The following is an 11,618-nucleotide window of genomic DNA, read 5'->3' as shown; positions in this document are numbered from 1 at the left end:
CTCCAGTGGCCGCGCGGACAGCGCGCTCCTCTCCGGCCTGGCTCCCCCGCCTAGCGCGCCGGCAACAGGGGGCGGGGGAGAGCGCTGCTGGGGGCTGCCTCTTAAAAGGGCGATGCCGGGGTCCGGAAGCGCCGCGCGCAGAGGCGGGCTGCAGTCTGGCGCCGGGAGCCCCGCCGGGACGCCCCGTTAAGAGGGAGTTAAGGGCGGCTGATTCTTAAAGGGGCGATGTCACTGCGGCGCGGGCTGGCGCTGCGAAGCTGGGAGCCCCGGGCGCTTCTTTAAAAGGGGAACGGCATAGTGGCGGGTGGAGTGCGGAACTGGAAAGGGGGCGGAAGAAGCTGTCGCAGCGCAGACCTGTCACCTCCCTGAGGCTCCTCCCTGAGGCTCGGAAGTGACAGGTAGAATAGCAGTCCCAGGTTCGGACCTCAGGCCTCGGTTTACCTCCTAAAGTGGGGGTGGTACCACGCTCATGTTCCCGGCTCGTGCACCACTCCACGTACGCCCCCGGGCGGGTCTCCTAGGCCCTCTCACACCTAAAGAGCCTGGCTCACGTTCAGCATGGACAGCCACGGAACCCGTCGTACGCCCTGAGGCCACACCTTGTCATGTTCCTTCTCCCCATCCAAGCTGGGCTTCGGGAGTCTGCCAGAACCGTCCCAATTCGCTGCCCTCTTTAGAGCCCTGGGCCAGGCTGCCCAGGCTTCTTGGAGCCTCTGGACCCAGCCACCGACTGAGCTGGTTCTCTAGCCTCTTCTGCCGCCTGAGTCCCAAAGTTCACAACAGGTCCCAGGTCTCTGTTTTTGGGTCTTCTGACTCCCAAGTTTGGCTTTGATTTGGACCCAAGCTGTGCCCTGAACCGGAGGAGTTTGGTTCCCAGGGCTCCTCTCCTGGCCTCAAAGCCTGGGCAGTTGTCCACCCCTTCACCCCTTCTCTTACCCCTTGTCTTGTGAGATGTGTCTTCCTTGGCTCCAGGTGGGGGTGTGGGCGGGCAGTGTGCTTTGTGTCTGGGCCTTTTTTTTTTTTTTTTTTGAGACAAGAGCCTCACTTTGTCTCCCCTGGTAGAGTACCGTTGCGTCATAGCTCACAGCAACCTCAGACACTTGGGGGTCTGCGATTCTCTTGCCTCAGTCTCCCAACTAGCTGGGACTACCGGTGCCCGCCCCAACGCCTGGCTATTTTTAGAGGCAGAGTTTCGCTCTTTCTCAGGCTGGTCTGAAACCTGTGAGCTCAAGCAATCCACCTGCCTGGACCTCCCAGAGTGCTAGGAGGTGTGCGGCCTGGTGTCTGGGCTTTGGACCCTTTGGGTGCTAACAATCCCTGTCCATAATGGCCTCTGACTCTCATTAGCTACTTTTCTTGCACCGCCTTTCTTCCTCCACCCTTTTCTCTCTTTGCCTTTTCTCCTCCCCATTTCCTCTGTGAGGCTCTCTAGAATTCCTGGTTCCTTCCTCCTTGAAAATTACATCCTGTGTTCCCAGAACTGGGTGTGGGGCTAGCCTGGTGTGTGGATCTCCCTCTGAAGGGGTGAGGGAGACTGTGGCTGCATGTGTGATGGCTGAGAGTACTGTAGTCCTGATGGGTTTCTGTGGGTGGACACCTCTCTCCCCTCCCCCTGGGAGTGTAACCCTGGGGGCCAGGACTCCCTCTGTCCTTTTTGCTTCCTCTCCTCCTGAAGGAATCTTTGGCTTCTACACACTCTCTTCCCCTTGCCAACACTGCTGCCTTGCCACCTCAGAGCCTAGTGCTAGAACCCCAAGACCTCTAATTCAGTCCCATTCCTAATTGAGGCCCAGGTGTGGGTTTGCCACTGGCAATGGCTAGCTGGATGCTATTTCAAGGAAAAGCCTGCCTTTATGCTTTCTGAGAAATTCCAAGGATATTGAAAATCTGGAATGTCTATTTCCTTCTATGGGCTCATGGGGGAAAAATAACCCACTTCTTCCTCACCTTGCTCCCAGGTTTACCAGAGCTAGTGTGGCAGCTTGGCCTGGAGTTAAAAATCCCTGAATTCTGTCTGGAAGTTATTTTCTCTTCTCTCCTGAGCTCTCTGGGCTTCCTGGCAGGACTGTTAATACAACTATCCCAAGGTGGATTATTCTTAAAGATAAGATTTCAGGTAAGATCAGTGCAAAGCTTTCTTGGATTCCCTTTCTTGAATGCACTCCATATTGTGTTTCCATCTTTCTACTGCAAATTAAACTGCTGTAAGAAAACAGCATGTCATTCTTCTATACCCAAGAATAGTATACTTGAAGCCCTTATTCAATTCCTCTCACCCTATTCTCCAAACTCAACAGTGCCAGATTCTTTAACCTGTCATCAATAAACCCTATTTATTATCTGGATTTACATAGTGTCTTTTACCCCAGGAACTCAAAATGCTTTCAGATATAATTGAGCCAGATCTCCCTGGTGCTCCAGCCATTAAGAAACCATTAGCCTGTTCCCGTTGCAGGCAACTAAATGGCCCCCTAGTGGCCTGAAGGTGAATATGAGTCTCTAAGTGCCTCTCCCTTAATAGGGGTAAGTGGGAATTAGAGAAATCAGAGATGCAGGCAGCATGGGGACAGAATGGGCCCCAAAGGTCATCTTTTGTGAATACTTCTAGAGACCCTAGAGCCTCTTCCACAACATCCCCAGGGAGAACTCTTCGGTGTCAACTAGAAGACCATTCATAATGGTGTGTATACGATATGGTCTGTTCCTTGAGGCACCTCTTTCAGACTTTGGAAAGTTCTGACTATATATATATAGTTCGTGTGCAATTTACTCTGTTAAACTATTTTAAATTGCACAGAAACTTTAGGTCTGTACTTATGTACTTATGTATATATACATATAATATTTTATGTATATCAGCAGCAATAACAATGCCCTTAGTATGTGCTAGGCACTATACTGAGCACTTACATTCCTGTCTCATTTGTCTCAGAACAACCTGTTAGGTATTATTGTTACTTTTCATCTAATAGTTGAAGTAACTGCCTCAAAAAGGTTAAGGAAATAGATGCAATTCAAACCCCTGACTCCAGAGCATTAAGTTCTTGATTAAGTTCTCTGTCTCATAGGTAAAGTTGAACTTTGTCTCTATAGTGGCTGTTGTGCGGTCCCACCCACGTCATCCTCAGGATAGAGATGCTCATTTTTTAGCTGCCATGAGTGTTGGCTATTGAAGGCTTACAGCTGCAACAAGGTAGCTAGGCATTTTCCTTTGGCTCTAAAGGAAGCTGCCTTTCTCTCCTGGCCTCCTAAGACCAATAAATAGAGCCAAGTGGTAACAGATCCCAGCCAGAGATATGCAGGGGTCTGCTAGGGAAGAAAGCTATACCCTAAAGGAGCCGTAGAAAGAGATCAAGTTGGCATCTGGGCTGAACAGTACATTGAATAAGGGAGTCTTTACTGTTATGGGAGTACTTCCCTGACAAAGCCTGACAGTTGGCTCGGCGCCTATAGCTCAACTGGCTAAGGCGCCAGCCACGTACAACTAAGGTGGCGGGTTCGAATCCCCAGCCCGGACCCGCCAAACAACAATGACGGCTGCAACCAAAAAATAGCCAGGCATTGTGGCGGGCGCCTGTGGTCCCAGCTACTTGGGAGGCGGAGGCAGGAGACTCACTTGAGCCCAGGAGTTGGAGGTTGCTGTGAGCTGTAATGCCATGGCACTCTACCCAGGGGGACAGCTTGAGGCTCTGTCTCAAAAAAAAAAAAAAAAAGCCTGACAGTTAGCCTGACAAAGATCCTGGGAGACAGGTGAAACGCAATAACCCACCAAAGTGAAATGGAAATGCCAGAACTATCATAGCAGAATGTGGAATAAGGGTACAAATAGCTCAGAGAAGTGGGTGTGCTATAATGGGCATTCTTTGTAAGACCAGAAACCACTTACATTCTGCGGAAGGCCCAGAAGATACTCTGGTTATGAAAGCAACAAGGAATGCACCGATGAGAGGTATACCAGTATCTGCAAAAACCTCAGTTTGGGTTGTTCTCTGTAGGCCAGGTCTGATAAAAGAGGCCATTCCAGAACTGGCTCCCTGATAGGCAATGGGAATGATAGCATCATAAAATAATAAAAGCCAGACATTGGCACAACAATTGTAATGAGCTGGAATGGCAGTAAGAAGTCCTGGCAAGTACAGCTATAAAGATAGTTGATAACATATTATCTCTAGGGCAGGCTAGATGGTCAGCTAGTAAACGTATTGCTCATTCTATACCAGTGGCTCTAAAATGCTTTGGTTTCAGGGTCACTTTACACTCTTAAAATCTGAGGTCTCTAAAGAGCTTTTCTTTATGCAGGTTATAACTATTGATATTGACATATAAGAAATCACCAAAAATCTTATAAAATAGCTTTTAATTCATTTAAAAAATGTGCAATACATGTTAACATAGATAATGTATTTTTATGAAAATAGTTATTTTCTAAAACAAAAACTAGTGGAAAAAGTGGCCTTGGCTGGGTGCAGTGGCTCATGCCTGTAATCTTAACATGCTGGGAGGCCAAGGCAGGTGGATTGCCTGAGCTCATGAGTTTGAAACTACCCTGAACCAGAGCAAGACCTCATCTCTAAAATAAATAGCTAGGCCTTGTGGTAGGTGCCTGTAGTTCCAGCTATTTGGGGGGCTGAGGCAAGAGAATCGGTTGATCCCAAGAGTTTGAGGTTGCTATGAGATTCTGTCTCAAAAAAAAAAAAAGGATGGCCTTGTTTTACATTTTTGCAAATCTGTTGAATGTGGCTTTATCCTCTAAAAGACAACTGGATTCTCGTATCTGCTTCTGCATTCAATCTGTTGGCAACATGTTGTTTTGTTTAAAATGTCTGAAGAAAATCCAGCCTCACATAGATGTGTAGTTGGAAAAGAGAGGAGCATTTTAAAAGTCTTTTTAGATAATTGTGGCTGTTTTTCTTTGATACTACATCAAAACTCAACAAGTAGTATTTTCTTAAATGGTAGTTGTAGACTTTGAAACCATATCAATGAACTTTTTGTACTTGATTATGTTAAAGTCCTTTGATCTACCTTGCCTTTTGAATGGTATTTTTACTCATGCATGATTTTGTAACATCTTGCTTTGGTCATTTGGAAAATATTGGTTTACTGAATTATATAGATAATTTAAATATTGCATTCATTATACAATATTTTAAAATCACATTTTGTAATAACAGAAAATGTTTAAATATTGGGAATCTAGCAAGCTTATGATAGGGCATACAAATTTTCTAAACTTATGATTTTTTACTTGAAAGCTTGAAGTTTATCACTGGCAACAAACACTATCAGTTATTTTTCTCAGAATGACAGGCTTACTTGGTTTGAATTTCAGAAAACACCTGCCAAATAGCCTAGTCTACGTAACCACAGTTTATCCACCAGTTATTTTTTTCAAGTAAAAATGGTATTCCATGAAAAAAGTGGGCAATTCAATTCATAACCCAATTGCACAAGTGCTTTTCCCCGAGAGGACCACTATACTTCTATGTGCAGAAGAGTTCTTTCCATTTGATCACACAGAATATTAAAATGACATGAATTTGAGGATCATGATTTAATGAAATTGAATAATTGTTATTTCTTTGTTAAGGATATTCTTAAGCAAGACTGCTTTCTTTTCTTTCTTTTGTCTTCTTTTCTTCTTTTCCTTCCTTTTTTATAATAAAATACTTATAAAATTACTTATAAAATTAATTTTGTACCATCAGTGCAAATGTCAACATGGTTAAAAAGATAAATGATATGTTAGTATTATTACAAAAATGATTTTGACCTTGTGAACCCCCAGAAATGGTCTCAGGGACTCCCAGGGGTCTGCAAACAACACATGGAGAATTGTTGACTTGTACAATTAAAAGAATTCAAGGATGAAAGACCAGGAGATTGATGGCAGTTTCAGATACAATATCTTCTCTGATTTCCAATCTGATTTAAATTTCAGATTTAGGATCTGACCCAGAGGTCAGGTCCCCAGTAGTAAACTTCCTGAAAAAATATGGCATCACAATAATGATTTCCCTACTCCATCCCCAGAAGGACCTATGGCCACTTGGGTAACTGTACACTGGGGAAAGTAGAACAGCCAAATGCTTTGCAAAAAAGTCTGCTGGATGCAGAGACTGAGCTGACATTGATATCTGACTGGGGAATGGAATCATCATCATTGCCCCTGGAAGAGTGGCCAGTAGTAAAAATATACATAGGCTCATAAGGTGTAGCAAATGGTTGGACTGGTTGGTTAGAGGCCTAGAAAGGGAACATTAGAGGATTTGGAACAAGAAGGCCTTGGGAGGCGACCTCGTGGCACAATGGTAGTGCATCTGACTCCAAGAAGGCCTTGGGCACCAAGTATGCATATCTATATATTTCATGTTAATGTCCATTAGTGAGCACCCCCCATGAAATACTAAACAATCAAGTGAATAGAATGACTTGGAATTGATGTTAGCCAGCCTCTGTCATTGACCATCCCATGCTGGCACAATGGGCACATGAATAAAGTGGCCCTAGTGGCATAGATGTAGGTTACAAATATGCACATGTATGTGGTGGCAGGGGGTGGTCCAGCGAATGGGCTTCCACTCACCTAAGGCTGACCTAGGTATTGTCACTGCCAGATGTCCAACCTGCCAGCCACTTGGCAACAAGTTGATTACATTGAACCTGTTCTATAGTGGAAGGGTTGGTGACTTATCTTGAGTTGGCATATATTCTAGATAGGGATTTGTCTTTCCTGCTCTGGGAGCTTAAAGAGTATTTAATTTACAGACATGGGGCTCGGTGCCTGTGGCTCAAGTGGCTAAGGCGCCAGCCACATACACCTAAGGTGGCGGGTTCGAATCCCCAGCCCGGGCCCGCCAAACAACAATGAAGGCTGCAACCCAAAAATGGCCAGGCGTTGTGGCGGGCGCCTGTAGTCCCAGCTACTTGGGAGGCTGAGGCGGGAGACTCGCTTGAGCCCAGGAGTTGGAGGTTGCTGTGAGCGTGATGCCATGGCACTCTACCCAGGGGGATAGCTTGAGGCTCCGTCTCAAAAAAAAAAAAAAAAAAATTTACAGACATGGGATCTCACATAACATTACATGAGACCAGGAGTCCCACTTTATAGCAAAGACAGGACACATGATGATGGAATCTTTTGGACTTATTATTATATGCTTCACCACCCATAAGCTGTCTAAAAGAGAGTGGACAGAATGATAGCTTTACCAAGTATCCTCCAACTTACACACTTCCTGCAATAAAGCATCTTAAACTGAATTCCTCAGGTATTTCAGGTGTGGTCTGATATGCTGAAAATGAGAATGGGACTGAGTCTTCCTTGGTTCTAGCCCTAGCTGCACCTAAGAACCAGGAGTGAAGCTCTTTAGAAATGCAAACTGCTTGCGCTTAGGAGTTTGAGACAAGCCTGATCAAAGCAGAGACTCTGTCTCTACTAAAAATATTTTTTAAAAAATAAAGAAATGCAAACTCCTCATCTTCCTTCCCCTCTCATTACCCACCCATCCTGGATCCCAATTCAGAGAGTCTGGATACAGCAAGGAATATGCAGTGTTACCAGAACTTATAGGTGATTCTGATGTAATATCAAGATGGAGAATCTCTGGGCTTGGTATCCAACATTAGTTTGGCAGCTTAAGATCTGTCCATTTTTATTGGCAGCTCTGTCTTTGACTCAGATGGAGCTGGCTGTCAGCAAAAACCCTCAGTTTTATTCGCACATGCTTCTGCTAAGCTGCCACTTCCCCACCCTGTCCTTGTACAGTCAGTGCTTTGGAGCCAAGCCCAGATCTCTCAGTTGAGCCCTGTTCATTTTACCTCGTGAGGATTTAGCCATTGCTCCAGGAGGTTAGGATGGTTTTGGATCCTGAGTCTGTCTCCCAACATATTCCTGTCCTCATTGGCTTCCTGCTGTTCACAAGGGCAGCTGCTGTTGAAGGGCTCATCCTCTGTGGCTTTGCCCTGGTCCCAGGAAAAAGGTGGACTAGCCCGGGAGTAAAGACAGAAAGAATAAGTTCCGAGGGCATTCCCTATGTGCAATGCACTGTGCCGGTCCAGAAAAGGACATCATCTAATTAATTTCCATCACATTTATGAAAACTGGTCCATTTCACAGAGGGATTGATTAGCAGAGGCAGAGAAGACGAGTGATTGTGTTCAAGAATATACTGGGGTAACAGCCAAGCCTTTCCTGCCATCCACAGCTCTCTCCTCTAGATTTGTCATCTCTCAGAGGAAGAGCAGGAGATACCAGTGACAAGATTGGCCCTTCTAATTGGAAAGAGAGATATTTAGAGTTGGAAGGAATCTTAGAAATGATCAAAATTTGAGGCTCGGCGCCTATAGCTCAACCGGCTAAGGCGCCAGCCACGTACACCTAAGGTGGCGGGTTCGAATCCCCAGCCCGGACCCGCCAAAACAACAATGACGGCTGCAACCAAAAAATAGCCGGGCGTTGTGGCGGGCGCCTGTGGTCCCAGCTACTTGGGAGGCAGAGGCAGGAGACTCGCTTGAGCCCAGGAGTTGGAGGTTGCTGTGAGCTGTAATGCCACGGCACTCTACCCAGGGGGACAGCTTGAGGCTCTGTCTCAAAAAAAAAAAAAAAAAATTTGATATCAGAGAGCTCAGGTGATTCGCTAAGATCACAGAGCAAACCTTCGCTCTAGTCAGGACTCAAATCTGGGTTTCTTGGAGATAAGTTCTAGGTGAGTTTGATCCACATTGGCACTTCGAAGGAGACATACAGAGGACTGATTCTCTTCTAATCCCAAGCACAGATGGTTCCTTCTGTGATTCTAGAGGGGCTTGGAAAGAAATGACATGTAGCATTTTCCTCTTGGGCTTCTAGGGAACTCTTGATTGCTTTTCCTCTCCTTCCTAAGAGGTTGGAGCCTCAGCACCTGCTTACCCAGCCTTGCCCCTGTCTCTACCTACACTCAGCTCTCAGTGTGTAGATGTGGCCAGATTTGGAGGCTGGAGGTACAGCTGGACAGCTTGGCAGCTTGTGGTCCTCACTCTCACACCTCCTCCTACCTGGGGGCTGCGGTGGTGTGAAGCCAGTGGAAGGCTGGAACTTGCCCAGGACTTGAGTCCCTTTGATCATTGCTCCACAAGTTCAGGCCACCTGGGGATGACCTACTTCAAGTCCACAGCCAGTAGCAACCATAACTCAGCCTGCCCTGAGAAGGTGGGTCGAGCCTCTGATCCACAGAGACTGCTGAAAAAAAAAAATCTAAAGAATTAGTTAGTGAAAACACTTAGGGAAATAACAGCATATATACTGAGGAAGAAGAAATAAGAAACTACATTCTCCCTGACAGTGTCTGCTAATAAGAAAAGAGTAACTAAAAAAGATAATGATAGTACTACTGAGCTCATGCGCAGACACTGTATTAGGTGCTTTACATCCATTATGTTATTTAATCCTTACAACTTTCATGTGAGGCATTCTTGTCCCTATTTTATGAGCGTGTTAAGTATCACAAGATAAACCAGCTAGCAAGTGGCTGAGTTCATAGAGTAATGACTGTGGCTCCTGTGCCAGGCTGTGAAACAGACCCCAGAGGTTGCAATAGCTGAGCCCTCTTTCTTCCAAAAGAGCCAGCCATTGGCCAAAAAGGCACAACAGACCTCTGTATCCTTGAACCCCAGTGCTTGTCAGGTCAGTCATAGCATCAGACAAGAAACCAACCTAATCTGACCACTTCATTTGGCTGGTAACTCTAGCACCCATGGATCTAAGTTCAGCAGCCACTACTAAGGTTATCTGATGAGCAGAGTGGGAAACCAAAGCATGGGATCCCTGCAGAAAGTGGGCAATTGAGCAAGTGAACTTGGGACCTTCATCCTGGGCGCTAGACCACAAGCATGTCCCTGGGAGGCAGCGCTGGGTTGAACATAAGTTCTTACCACCTTCTATAGCCCAAGGCTTCTACATGCCTAACTTTCCAGCATACATGTCTCCACAGATCGCAAATGACCAGACCCACCAGCAACTTCCTGGAGAGTTTGCTTTCCTGGGACTCCCTTACCTTTCCCCAGGACTCACATGCTTTCCAGTGTGCCCAGTAGGGGGCATCCTTGCCCTTCCACTGTCTGCCCTGGGGGTGAGATTGGCCCACTGCATGGGGTGCTCTCTACCTGGTTTAGCCCTCACCCCACCCCACCCCAGCCCAAGGCCAGATTTCCCAAACTGGGCTTTTGTGTGACTTCTCTGATTTTCTTCATATGGACTCTACTATTATTTACATGATATGTGTTTTTGTCAACTCACATTAAAAAAACCCTAAATGTATTTTAAAAAGAAAAAAGCCCTCTTTGATGAAGGTTTTCAGCCTTCCTTGCTGCCTGGATTTCCTGAATTTTTAGGGCTGGGTTTGCAGGATATTAGGATGTGGGTAAGAGAATACCGGTTTCCATTACAGGAACATTGTACTCAGTGGGTGTAGGTCTCAGGAACACTCCAGGCAGTGCTATCACAGGATAAAGATGGCTGAGCCTTTGTTCTGTGGGTTCAGAGCCAAGACAGAAAGGACCAGAGTGAGAACATCTTAAATCTTTGAAATGAGGTAAGGAGCCTGTCCCTCTCCCTCCCCAGGCTTGTCATTCTGGGTCCAAAGTTGAGAGAGGGCTGCTGTCTACAGGGCAGATAAGAGGGAGGGATTGGGTGCAGGGACCAGGATAGCTGCAGGTGACAGGTGCAAGAGGCTTTGAGAAGGGACAGGGATTTCCCTTGCAAAATGTACTCAAACAGACAGAGAGGGAACCTGATCCCAGGGAGGGAACCAGAAGGCAGGGGCTGCCACAGGGGCCCCCAGAAGGTCCAAGGCTGGAGGGAGGGAGAGAGAAGGGAAGAAAAGAGGGGAGGAAAGAGGTTTTAGCCAGGCTTTGCTCCAGTCTCCATCCCCTTGATTTTAGAGTCACTCTTCTGGAAAATATTTTTATGCTGGGAATCTCATTAGCTGCAGCCCCCATTGGGCAGTTCATTAGGGTTACTCTTTTATTTTTTTATTTTTTATTTTTTTGAGATGGAGCCTCAAGCTATGCCCCTGGGTAGAGTGCCATGGCATCACAGCTCATAGCAACCTCCAACTCCTGGGCTCAAGCGAGTCTCCTGCCTCAGCCTCCCAAGTAGCTGGGACCACAGGCGCCTGCCACAATGCCCGGCCATTTTTTAGTTGCAGCCATCATTGTTGTTTGGCTGGCCGGGCTGGGGATTCGAACCCGCCACCTTAGGTGTATGTGGCTGGCGCCTTAGCCGCTTGAGCCACAGGCGCCAAGCCTACTCTTTTTTTCTTAAGGCTAGTCAAGTGAAGCAGTGGGAGTGGAGGAAAGACAAAGGAATCTATAACTGCTTGTGATTGATTAGTTATAAACATCACTATACTTTTTTTTTTTTTTTTTGAGACGGGGTCTCATTCTGTCACCCAGGCTAGAATACAGTGGCATCAACATAGCCCATAGCAACCTCAAATTCCTGGGCTCAAGTGATCCTCCTAAGTAGCTGGGACTATAGGTCTGGCCATTAGTCTTAGTCTTAATTCCCACCGAACTGTGCCCTCCCTCGACTCCCTCCCTCCTTTCTTGGCCTAGACCACCAGCAGAGGCAGTTCTAGGGC

Source organism: Otolemur garnettii, unplaced genomic scaffold (assembly GCF_000181295.1).
Source record: "Otolemur garnettii isolate 467f Iridium unplaced genomic scaffold, OtoGar3 scaffold00050, whole genome shotgun sequence".
Lineage (NCBI taxonomy): Eukaryota > Metazoa > Chordata > Mammalia > Primates > Galagidae > Otolemur > Otolemur garnettii.
Note: the sequence above shows the minus strand (reverse complement) of the source record.